Below are 16,007 nucleotides of genomic sequence, written 5' to 3' on the forward strand. Positions count from 1 at the left end.
GGGCTCACTTGCAGCTTCCTTCTGGAGGCCCAGATGCGGTTGCGCAGGAAGAGGGTGGAGAGAGGGCTTCGGGGGCTCTGGAGCCCACCACACAGCCCCAGCCACCTTGGAGCCACACCGGCCGCTCTGCTTCAGGTCTCTGGAACACCAAAGGAAGCTGGAGATCAGCCCCCATCAGTACTAGGAAGCGGGGGGCTTCCCACAGCCTCCACCAGGCTCGAGATCAGGCAGGCTTCACCACACCCCACCACAGCCCACCACACACCCCTGACCCCCAGCAGCGTCCTGACCCCAGGCTGTCAGCCCACATGCGGGTGTTGAGTGCACATCAGTGAGGGAAGGAAGGAAGACGAGGCCAACGCCAATCACAAAACTGCCCCGAGAAAACGGAGAGAAGCCCCTGCATTCAGGTAGTTCCACGCCCAGGATGGGCATCGGAGAAGGACTGCCCAGACACTGGGACCCCCGAACGTCTCCCCAGCACTGACAGCTGCAAGCCTGGGCCACGCACGCAGCATGGAGCCCCGCCCGACGCCACGGTCGCTTGACTTTTCACAGTCACAGGAGCGTGATGCCCACAGCCTGATGCTGCCTTGTAGGCCACTGACTTCTTAAAAAGAATCTTCGGGGGACATTGCCAGGTGATGGCGGGAATCCTCAGTGAGAGGGTGAGGCCGCCAGGGCTGCTGTGTCCGCAGATGTGGTGCCGCCTCCGAGGGCCTCCAAGGGTGCACGTGAGCCACAGTCACCACCACAGTGCGCCGACGACCACCACAGAAACAGCCACAGCACCGTGAGGGCCACCCTGCACCACAACCAGGACAAGGCGATAAAGATGTTGCATCCATCTACCGCTTAATTCCGTGCCAGCTTTTATTCACCACCTGAATCATGGTTCACACTTTCAAAGGCTGGGGGAGAAGACACAGCTTGTCCCGGAAGTCGTGCTCGGGTGTCCAGAGGCCTGAGTGCCGCTCTGATCGTAAGTGACCAGAATATTGTGCCGGGAGGGGTAACAGCAGGAAGCAGCAGATGCAAGCGGGGCCGCCAGAGGGACAGGGACGGTCTGTAAAGGTGGGGACAAAGCCGGTGGGGACAAAGGAGTTGGGTCACGAATGCAGGAACTGGGGGCTCTGGGCAGGGCAGGGAGGGAACTAGGCCCGGCTGCTGGGGCCCCTGTACCGTGGGCGGGAGGGACTGTGTGGAGCCAGACATCCCTGGGGCGCCTGATTCCCGACCCACTGTGGTTCCCGAGGGCAACCACGCAGCTGAGCTGGACACATCCACCTGGAGCTCAGGCCCCCGGGGTGAGGGTTCGGGCCACCACCCCCAGCAGAGGCCATGACGAGGGACAACAGGAGCCCCATTAGGGCCGGACCCCCTTCCACCACCCGCCCCCACGAACTTCCTTCAGGAAGACAGTCCTGGAGCCCTGGGGGCTTCCTCCTCTCCCACAGCACGAGCTGGGTCCTCAGCCAATGTGGAGGGTGTGACTCAGACCCTCCCTGGAGGACACCTGTCACTGCCAGAACCCTGCGGGCTGCAGCCTCCAGCGGCCAAGGGGAGGCCTCGCCACACTGTCCCTGCTGGACGCACCTGGAGGGGAGGGTCTCGCCACACTGTCCCTGCTGGACACACCTGGAGGGGAGGGGAGGGGAGGGCCTCGCCACACTGTCCCTGCTGGACACACCTGGAGGGGAGGACTCGCCACACTGTCCCTGCTGGACGCACCTGGAGGGGAGGGTCTCGCCACACTGTCCCGGCTGGACGCACCTGGAGAGCAGCCCTTGCCGTCTGACCACCTCTGGTCATGACCTACTAAGGAAGGGCTCACTCTCCATCCACAACGAACCCACATTTCCGAGCCCCCGAGACCCTGACACCAAAGTGAAGCCTTGCGTGAGGATGCGGGCGATAAGGTATCAGTGCGGCCAGGCGCAGCCCCAGCCTCTCGGAAGCGAGACGAGCCTCCATCCCCCCTCCAGAGGAAATTAATAAAGCTACCTGCAGATTATTATGGAAAACAGATTATCTCCTGCAGTGACGATTTAAAATAAATCCTGTGTGAGGACCCCACCGACACAGGACAGATGGAGCTAGCCCTGACATCGGTGGGTTGTGGGGGGCCTGGCGTCCACAGGTCCAGCCCAGACCGGATCCTAGGAGGACTAAAGGAGACACGTCTGGAACGGCACAGCTCAGAAGCAAGGAAGAGGAATTTAACTTTGGGGACTAACCTCATCTCATCTTGATTCCTATTATCTCTGTTTTTAAACTAAACAAAAGCAAACAAAAGACGCTCTCCCAGAGATCCCTGTTGGAACTCATCGTTGTGCTAAGGGGACAGCCAGGCCCACTGAGCGGATGACGCAGGGCCGCCTGAGGGCCCCAGGAAGCCTCCTCGCCAGGCCCACTGAGCGGGCGACGCAGGGCCACCTGCAGCCCAGACCCCCCTCTGGAGCTCAGCAGCTGAACCCCCACTGGCTCAACAGCACTCCCCCACACCCAGCTTCTCTCCCTGTCTAAACCACTCCCCGTCTAAACCACTCAGACGCTTCCCAGAGGTCAGCCTGATCTGCCCAGGTGGGTTTCATGCCCCAAAGCTGAGGCGATGCTCGGACCTCCCAACCTCTGCCATGTGGCCCCCACCTGGAACTTCCCGACGCACCCACCAAGGTCCTGGCTGGGCTGCTCGGGACTCACCAGGCACATCACTGACCCAGCTCCTTCCTCAGTCCTGAATCTAGGAACAAAATTATACAAAAAGCAGACAGAGGCACACACAGGACCTCTGAATCTCCTCGTGTCTGTGAGGAGAAATCAATACCACCAGTGGCTCACCTCCTGTCCCCATCCCAACCCCCCACTTCCTGTCCCCATCCCAACCCCACCACCTTCTGTCCCCATCCCAACCCCACCACCTCCTGTCCCCATCCCAACCCCCCACTTCCTGTCCCCATCCCAACCCCACCACCTCCTGTCCCCATCCCAACCCCACCACCTCCTGTCCCCATCCCAACCCCACCACCTTCTGTCCCCATCCCAACCCCACCACCTCCTGTCCCCATCCCAACCCCACCACCTCCTGTCCCCATCCCAACCCCACCACCTTCTGTCCCCATCCCAACCCCCCACTTCCTGTCCCCATCCCAACTCCACCACCTCCTGTCCCCATCCCAACCCCACCTCCTGTCCCCATCCCAACCCCACCTCCTGTCCCCATCCCAACCCCACCTCCTGTCCCTATCCCAACCCCCACCTCCTGTCCCCATCCCAACCCCCACCTCCTGTCCCCATCCCAACCCCACCTCCTGTCCCCATCCCAACTCCACCACCTCCTGTCCCCATCCCAACCCCCACCTCCTGTCCCCATCCCAACCCCACCACCTTCTGTCCTCATCACAACCCCCACCTCCTGTCCCCATCCCAACCCCACCACCTCCTGTCCCCATCCCAACCCCACCACCTCCTGTCCCCATCCCAACCCCACCACCTCCTGTCCCCATCCCAACCCCACCACCTCCTGTCCCCATCCCAACCCCACCACCTCCTGTCCCCATCCCAACCCTACCACCTCCTGTCCCTATCCCAACCCCACTACCTTCTGTCCTCATCACAACCCTACCACTGATCAAAAGGGTCCCGCTGGAGTCCATGGATGCCATGTGACGCTGGTCTGTGTCATGCATTAGGAAAAGGAGGCCACGGTGAGGTGAGGCAGAGAGGAGCCGACCTGGGGGAGCAGGGCGAGCTCCTAGAGATGGGCACTCGGCTCCCAGCACCCCAGGCAGGCAGCCCAGATAGTGAAGTCACCTCAGCAAGCTCAGCCCGGAGTGTGGCTTACAGTGCAACTAAAACGCCCAATGGGTTCAGCCCATCTCCACTCCAAATGCTTGAGCCAGAAGGATTAACTATCTGAAGTCAGATTGTCACAGATGAGCAGGGAGCAGGGGTTTTGGGGGGTACACTCAGGGCTATGCCCTTACCCAAGGCAGGCCTTCCCGACTTCTGTGTGAAGAGGGGGTCTTCCTATAAAGCCCACCGTGGGGAGAACTAGCAGAGTGGCCCTTCCAGGGAATGCCGAAGCTTTAAAACTGACCAGTTAGATTCCATCTGAAGGAGAAAGTCTCCAGTGTCTGATTCTGTAAACGCCTCCGGCTGTCCCCTCACAGGAGATCCTCAAGCCTGAATGATCATAGCGGGAACCCTGGAGCCTGTAGGTACGTGGGATTGGGCTCAGTAAACATCTGCTGAGCACCCATTTTATGCCAGCCTGGTTTAGCAACAGGAAACACAGAAGTAACCCCAAGTTCTCGTCCTCAAGGAGCCGACAGTCCCATGTAAGGACAGGTGTGTAAGCAGACAAATGACAGGATGGGACAGTGCGGGCACCTCAGAGATGTGGGTGGAGCCCTGGCTGCCACTGCTGCAAGCAAGTCACTGCACGGGGTGACTGTGGACACCTTCCCTGCAAGAGCCCAGACCAAGAGGGGCAAAAAAGTCAAGGCTGAGTTGGCCGCATAGAAGAGGGCTACCCAAGAAAGCAGTCCATTTCTCAATTGTGTGAAAGAAACCAGGGGGCAGGCAGGCCATGCGCGGGTGAGGGATCCTCCCATTACAGTGCCTCCCCGCTCTGGGAGTGGCCTCCTGTGGTCAAGAAGGCTGCCTAAGCTCCAGCCTCATGACCACATTCCCAGCAGCTGGAAGGATGAAGATGGAGAGAAGAGCATGAGACTAGAGACCCACTAGAGAAATTCCTTCACACAGTGTCTAGTGACCGCTCATTGTGAGTCATGTGGCAATACCTAGATGTGAAACAGATTAGAAAAGCAGGCTTTCATCAGGGCTCGTTGCTGCCCCAGATCAACGCAGGGTTCTGCTACAAAAAGAGGAAGGAGGACAGCGAATGGGGTGGGAGACAGCCCCCTTGACTGCAGATCCACCAGGGCCGGAGGTCCCAGGCTTCTCCCTGACACCCTGAACTTCATCAACAAGGAAGGCAAGGGAAAGACAAAGAGGGGAGGGGCCTGGGTGGGCACGGGGATGGGACGGGGAGCAGGAGAGGAAGGGACATTCCCCGAAGTCCACGAGTCTTGTCTGCTTCAGAGGGAATGAGTGTGCTGTGCAAGGAACTGTGCGAGCCACAGACATAAGCCACGTAGAACTGTAAATGCTCTAGTAGCTGCATGTTTAGAAAGCGAAATAAACAGGAGAAATGTTTTACTATGTAACCCAATATATCTAAAACACTGCCATTTCCGTAAGTAATCAGTAGAAAACACGGATTAATAAGATATTTACTTTTACACCCACGGCACATCTCTACCTGGAGCGGCCATGGCCATGTGGCAAGCGCCGGCTTCACTGGGCCACGCAGCTTGAAGCCACTGGAAAACCCCCGTCTGGGGCACCCAGGAGCAGGCACCGAGAGTCAGGAGGGCGTTTTTAAGACAGAATTCCCCAAACCACACCCATAAATACACAACTGTTTGCCACCTACACATTGACACCTCTCTGGTTATGGGGACTTTGTATGCAGAAAATAAATTTGGGAAGGAAAACACATTCCTGCCCAGGTGGCCTTGGTCGGACAGGGCCGGCCAGCAGCTGGTCCTCAGCAGCCGGTGCCTGCCCCAGGTAAGGGCCACAGCAGCGCCCCGAGGCTGTGCAGAGAGCGCTCCCTTTCCAGTCACACACCTGACACTGAAGGCCTGGCCTGTCCCTTATGGTCAACACGGGCTCAACACCTGGCCGACAGGTGTGGGTTTGAACAGTCCATGCGACCAGCAGGTGCGGGGTTGAACGGTCCATGCGACCGGCAGGTGCGGGTTTGAACGGTCCATGCGACGGCAGGTGCAGGTTTGAACCGTCCATGCGACGGCAGGTGCGGGTTTGAACGGTCCATGCGAGCTTGCTGAAGTCCGGCTGCCCGGCTTCAAAGCTCCAGAGGGATGGTGGCGCTACATCCCTTTCAGAGGCACCTTTCGGAAATGCAGACTCTCCAACTCTACCCAGACCTGCTGGGCTGGAAGCTCTGGGTGGGGCCACAAGCCCCCCAGGTCCTGGGGCTGACTCAGGTTTGAAAGGATGGTCGTCTTCGGCTTTGGTGTTTACTTTTTATTTTTCCAGCAGTGACAGCTGATGGATGCTGCTCTTCTCGACTTCCTGCTGTCTCCCTGCCGACCCTTGACTCTCTCCATTCGAGGAGCTTCCAGGATGGATGCGAAGGAAAGAGAGGCTCCCCGGGGACACCTCCAAGCCAGCTCTAATGTATATTAGAAAATGCGTTATTAGAAATGCTGCCTTTGAGACTTATTAATAAATTATCTGCAGCCTCCCCCAAAAGCATCTCTACAACAGTGCTTTTGACAGCACACCCAAGAATGGATCCTCCAAAAGAGTAACCTCTGAACTTCCTAAAACAAGAACTACGTTTTGAAATTCTGAATGTGAATCCCAATGGGCACGCACATTTAAGTTGTGTACAAGAACTGTTACTAGGTTATACACATCACATAACAAAAAGACATTTTTGAAGGATGAGATAAGAATTATATAAAAGAAAATTTTCTGTCAATTTTGGAATCATCAATCATTTCCTGCTCTTACTAAAATATGGTATAAATAGTAATGATTTTAGAGAGTGCCATGCTTTGATTTGCTTAATTATTTCAGAAACATTTGATTTGCTTTTTTGTACTATTTTAAGTATTAAAAGTTAATATTCAGGGGTACATGTGCAGATTAATGCTCAAGGGTACATGTCAGGGTTGATATATAGGTAAATTCGTGACTCAGGGGTTTGGCGTACAGATTATTTTGTCACCCACATACTAAGCAAACAACCCAATAGTTGTTTTTTGTTTGTTTTCATTCTGCTCCTCTCCTTCCTCCCACCCTCCACCGTCAAGTAGGCCCCAGAGCATTTTGTTTCCCTCTTTCTGTTCGTGTGTTCTCATCATTTAGCTCCCACTTATAAGTGAGAACATGCAGTATTTGGTTTTCTGTTCCTGTGTTAGTGTGCTAAGGATAATGCCCTCCAGTTCCATCCATGTTCCTGCAAAGGACATGATCTCATTCCTTTTTATGGCTGCATAGTATTTCGTGGTTTCTATGTACCACATTTTCTTTATCCAGTCTCTCATTGATGGGTATTTAAGTTGATTGCATGTCTTTGCTATTGTGAGTAGTGCTGCAATGAACATACATGTGCATGTGTCTTTATGTTAGAGTGATTTACATTCCTTTGGGTATACACCCAGTAGTGGGACTGCTCGGCCGAATGGTAGTTCTTTTTTTAGTCCTTTGAGGAATCGCCACACTGCATTCCACAATGGCCAAACTAATTTACACTCTCCCCAACAATGTGTAAGTGTCCCCTTTTCTCCACACCCACGCCGGCATGCTATTTTTTTGCCTTTTTAATAATAGCCATTCTGACTGGTGTGAGATGGCATCTCATTGTGGTTTTGATTTGCATTTCTCTGATGATCAGTGATATTGAGAATTCTTTCATATGCTTGTTGACCAAGTATATGTCTTCTCTTGAAAAGTGTCTGTTCATGTCCTCTGCCCACTTTTTAATGGAGTTGTTTGGGTTTTGCTTGTACTTCAGTTTAAGTTCTTTGTAGATTCTAGATATTAGATGTTTATCAGATGTATAGTTTGCAAATATGTTCTCCCATTCCATAGGCTTTCTGTTTACTCTGTTGGTGGTTTCTCTTCACTGTGCAGAAGCTCTTTAGTTTAATTCAGTCCCATTTGTTTATTTTGCTTTTGTGCAGTTGCTTTTGGCTTTTTTGTTATGAAATCCTTGCCAGTTTCTATGTCCAAAATGGTATACTCTAGGTTATCTTCAGGGTTTTTATAGTTTTAGGTTTTACATTAGGTCTTTAACCCATTTTGAGTTGATTTTTGTATACGGTGTAAAGAAGGGGTCTAACTTCAATCTTCTGCATATGGTTAGCCAGTTCTCCCAACACCATATATTGAAGAGGAATTCCTTTCCTCCTTGTTTTTGTTGACTTTTTCAAAGATCAGATGGTTGTAGGTGTGTGGTTTTCTCTCTGGGCCCTCTATTCTGTTCCATTGGTCTATGTGTCTGTTTTTGTGCCAGTTCCATGCTGTTTTGGTTACTGTAACCTTGTAGTATAGTTTGAAGTCAGGTAATGTGATTCTTCCAGCTTGGTTCTTTTTGCTTAGGATTGCCTTGGCTGTTTTGGCTCTTTTTTGGTTCCAATAAGAATTTTAGGATAGATTTTCTAGTTCTGCAAAGAATGTCATTGGTAGTTTGATGGGAATAGCATTGAATCTGTACTTTGCTTTGAGCAGTATGGCCACTTCAATGATACTGATTCTTCCTATCCAAGAACATGGGATGTTTTTTCATTTGTTTGTGTCCTCTCTGATTTCTTGGAGCAGTGTTTTGTAGTTCTTCTTGTAGGGATCTTTCACCTCCCTGGTTAGCTAGAGTCTTCTGAGGTATTTTATTCTTTTTGTGGCAGTTGTGAATGGGATTATGCCCCTGATTTGGTTCCTGGCTTGGATGCTGTTAGGAAACACTTGCTTTAACCCTTTGCAGTGCAACTATCTGAAGTGACATTTAAGTTTAGTTAATTTTGATACTCGGTTTTAATGACTATGACATCTGAAAAATGATTCCTCAAAATGATTCCTCACAAGGATACATTCATCACAATGGAGAAGCACATCATTGCTATACTTCTAAACAGTGTTGTGTATTATTCAATTCCAGTGACCAACCCCACCCAGGTTTTTGTTAAAATTTGGGTAGTACGTTTCTATACTCCATGATGACAATCAGCTGTTCCTCCAGGCTAATTAGGATGTATTGAATTTTGATAATTTTAACAAATAGGGCCAATCAACTGAATCCTTTTCTTGGTATATTTTTAAACAAGTTTGAAAACTATTTTTTCAAGTTTCTTAAGGATTTAAATCAAACTTAAAAAAAAAACTGAAACATCACTCTTAGCCACAAAACCACATAATAAAACATTTTTGAACATTCATTTCCAAAATGTTTTCTCCATAGATGCACTTCTTTTGAAAGGTATAGCTGCTTCGTTCATTGTGAAAACATTACTAGTGAGGTTCTAACTTGAAGGGGTTGAGCATTTTAATATTTTTGAAAATATTTGATCAGTAGCATACTATGGGTAGCCATTTATCATCACAGGGAATACTGGCAAATTTGGAGCATTTATTCCTCTGTAAAATGAAATGTGTAACTGTTGAATGGCTCAGCATCTCTTTACAGTGCCTGGCCATGAGCCGGCCTTCAAAACTCTGTGCTTCACAGAAGAGTGTCAGGACGCCATCCCATCTCCTCCCGAGATCCTCTGAGGATCCTGCCAGCTGAAAGAAGACGCTAATACTCCGTTCCCACTCAGGGTGCAGATGGCACAGGAAATGTGGCTCCCTCCTCAAAGTGAGAAAAACTTAGATAATCTAAAAATTGTCATCTTTTAAAAGCCCATTAGAGAGCTGGAACTGGACAGAAGCCCAGTGAGCTGAATCCACGAATCAGCAGCCTCCCCAGGATAGAAGTGCCCACAGCTGCCGTCAGCCACGGACTAGCCGTGGGGGAGGCAGAAGCTTCCAGGGACACAAATAAGAAGAAAAAAGATAAGCTTCTGACAAATGTGTAAAGGCTGAATGTGGGGTGGCATGAGCATTCGAGTGCTCCCACCCCCACATCCAGCGATTTTTCATGGTCCTTCTCTAGGTGCCCTTAAGAAGGACAGGGTACATGGCGGAAGGCTGAGAGATGCCCCCCAACACATGGGGACGAAGGGCCTACTGAGGAGCAAGGGTGCAGCAGAACAAGGAGAAGCCCTTGAGAAGCCCCATGCCTTCTTCTGAGGCCTGCAGAGTCAGGGAAGCAGAGGGCCCCACCCCTCGGGCGCAAGCCCATGAAGCCTGCTGCAGTCTAAGGGCAGGGACCAAGGCTGAGTGAAGCCCCAGAGGCACCCCAGGGCTTGCACTGAGTACAAAGCAGAGGGTGTTTACCACAGGGAGGGGCAGGAGGTGGAGGATTCCACCAGGTGCAGATGCCAGGAGCCAGAAGATATCCAAGGAAAGGCAGGGGAGATAAGATGGAACCCACAGGCACCTGAGCCCCAGAAAAGGAGAGTTCCGATTTGGCATTCAAATCACATGAAGTCTGTGGTGAACAGAATCTTAACTAAATTAACAGTAAAGCCAAAACCCAGCTCAGCTACAGAACGGGCTGACCAAATCCACTGCAGTACAGACTGGCAAGAAGAGGCCACAGCGTGGGTGTGGGCGGCATATGCATGCCAACAAACAGGCTTCCAGCAGTCCACAGAACATGACAGGACACATCAGAAAGCAGGAAAATGCCACCCACCATCAAGACAGGAAACAGCCAACAGAACCAAACCTAGAAATCACTCAGATACTGGAATTTCAGACAAAAACTTTAAGACAACTATGAAATATGTTACAAAATCAAGGGGGAAAAAGGCGACACCAGACACATGGAAATGCTAGAAGTGAAAACGTTGTATCAGATCAGAGCTCTCTTTATGGGTACCTCTGCAGACTGTGGATAGCACAGGAAAGAGTCAGTGACCTTGAAGACATGAATAGAAATTACCCAAGCTGATCAAAAGGGACAAATAGAGTGAGGGAGGAAAAAAAAAAACCATCTGAGGCCTGTAGGTGAAGAGTAACAGCCAGTGTGCGTGGTACTGGAGTTCCAGAAGGAGAGGAGAAAGAGAATGGAGCATAGAACTATCTGAAAAGATAATGGGCAAGGACATTGCAAAAATAAGAGAACCACAAGTCCAAGAAGCTTGGCAAACTCCAAGCAGGAAACTACAAAGAAACCACTCCAGGGCACGTCGTGGTCAGATTGCCGAAGGCCACCCAGAAAGCGCAGGTCTTGAAAACAGCCAGAGGCAAAAAGACGTGGCACGCACAGCGAGACAAGATGAGACCACCACCAGCTTCCCGTCGGAAACAAAGGAGGCCAGAGGACGAGAAAACATCATCTTTAATGTGACGAAAGCATCAACCTAGATTTCCATATCTAGCAAAAACATTCTTTAGAACAAAGACATCCTCAGATAGGTGAAGGCTGAATGACTTTATCTCCAGAACAGCATTATCCAAAATGCTAAGAGAAGCCCTTTAGTCTGGTGAGAAATTATACCTGATAGACGTGATAAACACTAACAAAAGTATCATGTTAAATTCAAACACCTTAAAAATATTTATATGTGTATATATATATATGTGTGTGTGTGTGTGTGTGTGTGTGTGTTCTCTATTTCTCTATATTTATATATTCTCCCAAACATATATATGTGTTGAATAGGCTATTGATTGTTTAAAGTAAAAATAATTAAAAAGTAATTTGCTGTTTACAACATCTGTAGAAGTAAAACAAAGACAAAATATACAAAGGGGAAAGGGTGGTGGTTGGAATGATGCTATTGAAAAATTTCTTACACTGTTTATGAAGTAGCAGATTTTTTTTAAGATGCACATTTTAATATCTGGAGCAACCACAAAAAAAAGGACAATACAAAAACACCAAATCAATGGAGGAAATAAGATTCAATACCAACCAAAATTAGAGAATTCACCTCGGCAGGGGAAAAGGCACAGATAAAGAAAGGGCAGAAGAGATGATTTACATGTAGAAAATACAGGGAAACACGGTAGAATCAAACCCAAATATATTGACATTGTATCTAAATAGACTTAATATACAAGTTTAAAGGTAGATATTATAAAACTAATAAAAATAAAAGACCAACTATATATTATTTATAGAAAACACAGTTTAATCCTAAGGGCACAAAGAAGTTAAAAGTAAAATGTTGGGAAAAGATATACCCTGTACACACTAACTGAAAGAAAGCTGCCATAGCTTTATTAATACTAAAGCAGACCTTAAATCCAACAGCTTAAGAGAAAGGGAGGGACAGCTTATAATGATAAAAGGGTGAATTCATCAAGAAGACATCATAATCTTAAATGTGTGCATCTAATAATAAAGCTAACACTTGAAGCAAAAACTGTCCGAAGATGGACTTAGAGCGGGACCCAGGTCTTGGGTGCCATTCTCCACTACCAGGACCCAGGGCTCTTTGGAGAAACGGTGGATCCCAGGGGCAAGAAAAGCACCAGAGAAACCTGGAATATTGTGTTTCATCAGAAGTAAGGCAGGACTCAAGCAGCAACAGCATCATGGGGAGAGGGCATGGAAGCCAGCTGGAGGGGCTCCTGTGGGCCATATATGGGAGAATTTTAGCATGAAAAAAAACAAGTGAAGGTAACAGATTATATCTCATTGAATAAAATGGAAAACCATGAATCTACGCTGATAAAAATAAATACATAGGCCGGGCGCAGTGGCTCATGCCTATAATCCCAACACTTAGAGAGGCCAAGGTGGGTGGATCACTTGAGCCCAGAAGTTTGAGACCAGCCTGGCCAACAAGGTGAAACCTCATCTCTACTAAAAATACAAGAATTAGCTGGACATGATGGTGTGCGCCTGTAATCCCAGCTACTTGGGAGGCTGAGGCAGGAGAATTGCTTGAACCTGGGAGGCAGAGGTTGCTGTGAGCTGAGATCACGCCACTGCACTCCAGCCTGGGCAACAGAGCAAGACTCTGTCTCCATAAATAAATAAATAATCTGAAGGGTTGATGAGGAATGGAATATTTACATATTCTCATAATCCACCCCCAAAGGTTGTTAGTTCCAAAGAGGGAACGACTGAGCCCACAGTGGACAAGTCTGGCAGGCGCCTCACTGGGTACTTGTAGCTCAGCTTAGGCACCACCCAACAGCAGGGCACAGGAAGGAGACCACATGACTTCGGCAATTTTGCTGCCACAGGTGCATAATTTGAATGTCATGGTGAGGAGACGCTGGACAAATCCAAATTGAGGGAAAAGTTACAGCATAACTGTCTATCTTCTTCAAAAGTTTCAGGGCCAGAAAAGCCAAGGCAAGACTGCTAACACCTCCAGGCTGAACAAGAACTAGGCGCCTGCCGACTGGTGGGGGTGTGATCTGGACTGAGCCACTCGCCATCTAAACGGGACCTTGCTGGGGACCGTGGGTGGAAGCGGAGTGAGGTCTGGCTGCCAGGGAAGCAGTCGATCCATGTTCAGCTCTGGGTTCAGCTGGCTATGTCGTGGTTACATAGGAGAATATGGTTGGTCGTAGAAAAAACAAACTCAAACACTTGGGGGTGATGGGGTGACAGGTCTGCAACTTATCATTAAATCCTTCAAGAGGAAGTTATTTTACTGTACTTGCCACTTTTCTGTAAGTTTGAGATTGTTTCAAAGTGAGGAAGCTTTTAAAAATTAAATTGGCAAGCCATAAACAGGGAGGAAGTATTTGCAATTCATACCTAACAGAAGGCTTGCAGCCAGAATCTATGACCATCACCTACAATCCAACGAAAAGGAAAAACAGCCCAGTAACAGTGGACAACATGCTTGAGAGGCACTTCACAAAGGAGATGAGCAAATGGCCAGCAAGCCCAGGAAAGGTGTTCAGGGCCGCAGCCACCGGGTGGGCGTGCGGGGCGCAAGACACCGCCTCACGTCCCTGAAACGGCCAGAATGAAAAAGGCTGGTAACTCCAAATGCTGGTAAGGACGTGCAGTCGCCAGAACCCACAAGCTGCTGTGAGAATGCAGAAACGTGAGTTCTTTCCACACGCACTTGCCAGTTGCTTATAAACATACACTGAGCGCATAATCCAGAAATTCCACTTCAAGCATTTATCCAAGAGTTGTTCAAACGTGTGCTACACACAACTTGCACACAAATGTTCATGGCATCTTTATTAATAACATATTAAAAAATAGCCAGAGGCTGGAAACAGCCTGGGTGTCCAGCGAGAGGAGCGGATCAGCTGTAGTCCCTTCACAGGTGGGATGCCCCTCACCTGCCGGTAAGAACCTGTGAGCCAGAGACAGGCGGCACCAGGAGGACTCTGAAGAGCAGAGCGCCAGGTGCAGAGGGCACATGTGGCAGGTGGGAAGTTCAGGGACAGGCAGAGCTCACCGGTGCCACTAGACACCAGCTCCATGGTGGCTCGGGCCAGGGGACAAAAGGAGATTTGTGGGGCGAGGGGAAGTGGGTGGCACGGGAGCCAGCATCTATCAGAGCAGCCAAACCGCGCATTTCTCATACCTCAGTTTTCACAAGCGTAAATGTCAAAGCAGGCTGGCACACAGGCATGCACACAGGCACAGTGCCCCCTCCATGTACACACACATGTGAATATGCACACGCACACCAAAGGAAGCCTGGTGAGTCAGGCACAGAGAAAGGGCCACACTGAAGTGTGCACAAAGCAGGGTAGAGCGAGGGCCTGCTAACTCGGAGGCCACGGGACCCTACCCTCCCTCAGGAGCCCTCCCAGCATGTGTGCCTCCTGTCCCTCTGACACACGGGCTGCACCAGAGATCACCGGGCTGAAGACAGGCAGCCCTGAGTCTCCCCGTCCGGAAGCTCCGGACTGTACCTTGCCGGTGCTGAGGGCCCAGAAGCCTCCTGGCCCCGCTAAAGCACGTGGCTTTGACATTAGGGACTGTCTCTTAGGGGCCACATCGGGACCCAAGGTGAAAGGGCTCTGAGGACAACATTGTACCACCGTTCAGAGCTGCTTCCTTCCACCCGGGTGTCCAACTCAGCTCAGCCCCTAGACACCCAGGCGTGGGGCGCAGACTTCACCCCAGAAACACTGAACACCCCTGCTTGGTCCCAGAAGCGGCGCCTCCTCCCAGCTTCTCCGTGCACAGCCCCACGTGGAGGTGGCGGATCCTCTCCCCAGGACCCCAGCCGCAGGGTGCATGGGAAGCACTTTTCCTCTCCGGCCTGCGGAGGAGGCTGCCCACACCAGAAGCGCGCAGAAGCTGAAACGGGCGCCCGCTTGGCCAGGAGGCCCCCAGGGCGCCCGGGCCTCCTCCCCCAGGACACCAGCCCAGCGCCACCCACACGCCGCGGGTGGATGGGACGTGGATGAGACGCCGGACACGCGGTCTCCACCCCATCCCGGGCTCCACGGGGTCCCTCGGTGTGAGGGGAGCCGGCCCCGCGGTGCCAGAGGAAGGCGGCCTGAGGCTCTGTCGGAAACAATGATCTCAGCTCCAGGCGAGCTGCTGTGCGATATCCCCTCGCTGCATTCCTATTAAAACCTTAAGCCCAGCCTAAAGGCAGAGAAATAAAAATTTATTTCTCTTCTTTATGAGACACCTGGCAACTCGTCCACAGAACAATATCCATCATCACTTAGCCAAATTTCCATCCCATTTTACTCAATTTTCCAGAGAGCAGAGGTATATTTTTGGAGAGCAGAGATCTTTGTGCAATTTTCACTTCCCTTCCTCTTCCCCTTCCCGGCACATCCTCCCCCAGGAGGGGACTGGGTTCCTGCCAACCTCACTTCCGGAGCAGGCTTCATGCTTAGGCAACCCGACCCCCCTCGGGCGCTGGCTGGGGAGAGGCCGAGGCCCCCAGCAGAGGAGGAAGGGGCGCTGGAAGCTGCCAGGCCCTACGTGGACCACCTCGGTGGGGACCGGACAGCTCCCTGCGGGACACCACGTCGGCAAGAGGAGCTGGACCGCAGCGCCCCAAGCAGGTCACAGCCCCACGTGGGTGGCTCTCTGGCTGGACTGGGAGAGGAGCTTTGGTGCCTGGTGCCTTACACTGCATCTGAAGGAGGGTGACTCAGGTCCACTTCACTCCCTGAACCTTGATCTCCCCAGATGAAAAAAGAATGATACCTTAAAAATGCTCTAGGGTGGCTGTCAGAGCGAGAGGTAAGCGTAGGAAGTGCCTGGTGCGTATTAGGTGTTGACAACGATTTTGGAAATTGTCCCCTACTGCAGAGAGGCCACAATAACCAAAAGCACCTCAGAGGTAATGACACCTCTGTATTCTTGGGAAACCCCTACAGGCATGAGATCTCCATTCCAGGTGAGG

Source organism: Macaca mulatta, chromosome 17 (assembly GCF_049350105.2).
Source record: "Macaca mulatta isolate MMU2019108-1 chromosome 17, T2T-MMU8v2.0, whole genome shotgun sequence".
Classification (NCBI taxonomy): domain Eukaryota; kingdom Metazoa; phylum Chordata; class Mammalia; order Primates; family Cercopithecidae; genus Macaca; species Macaca mulatta.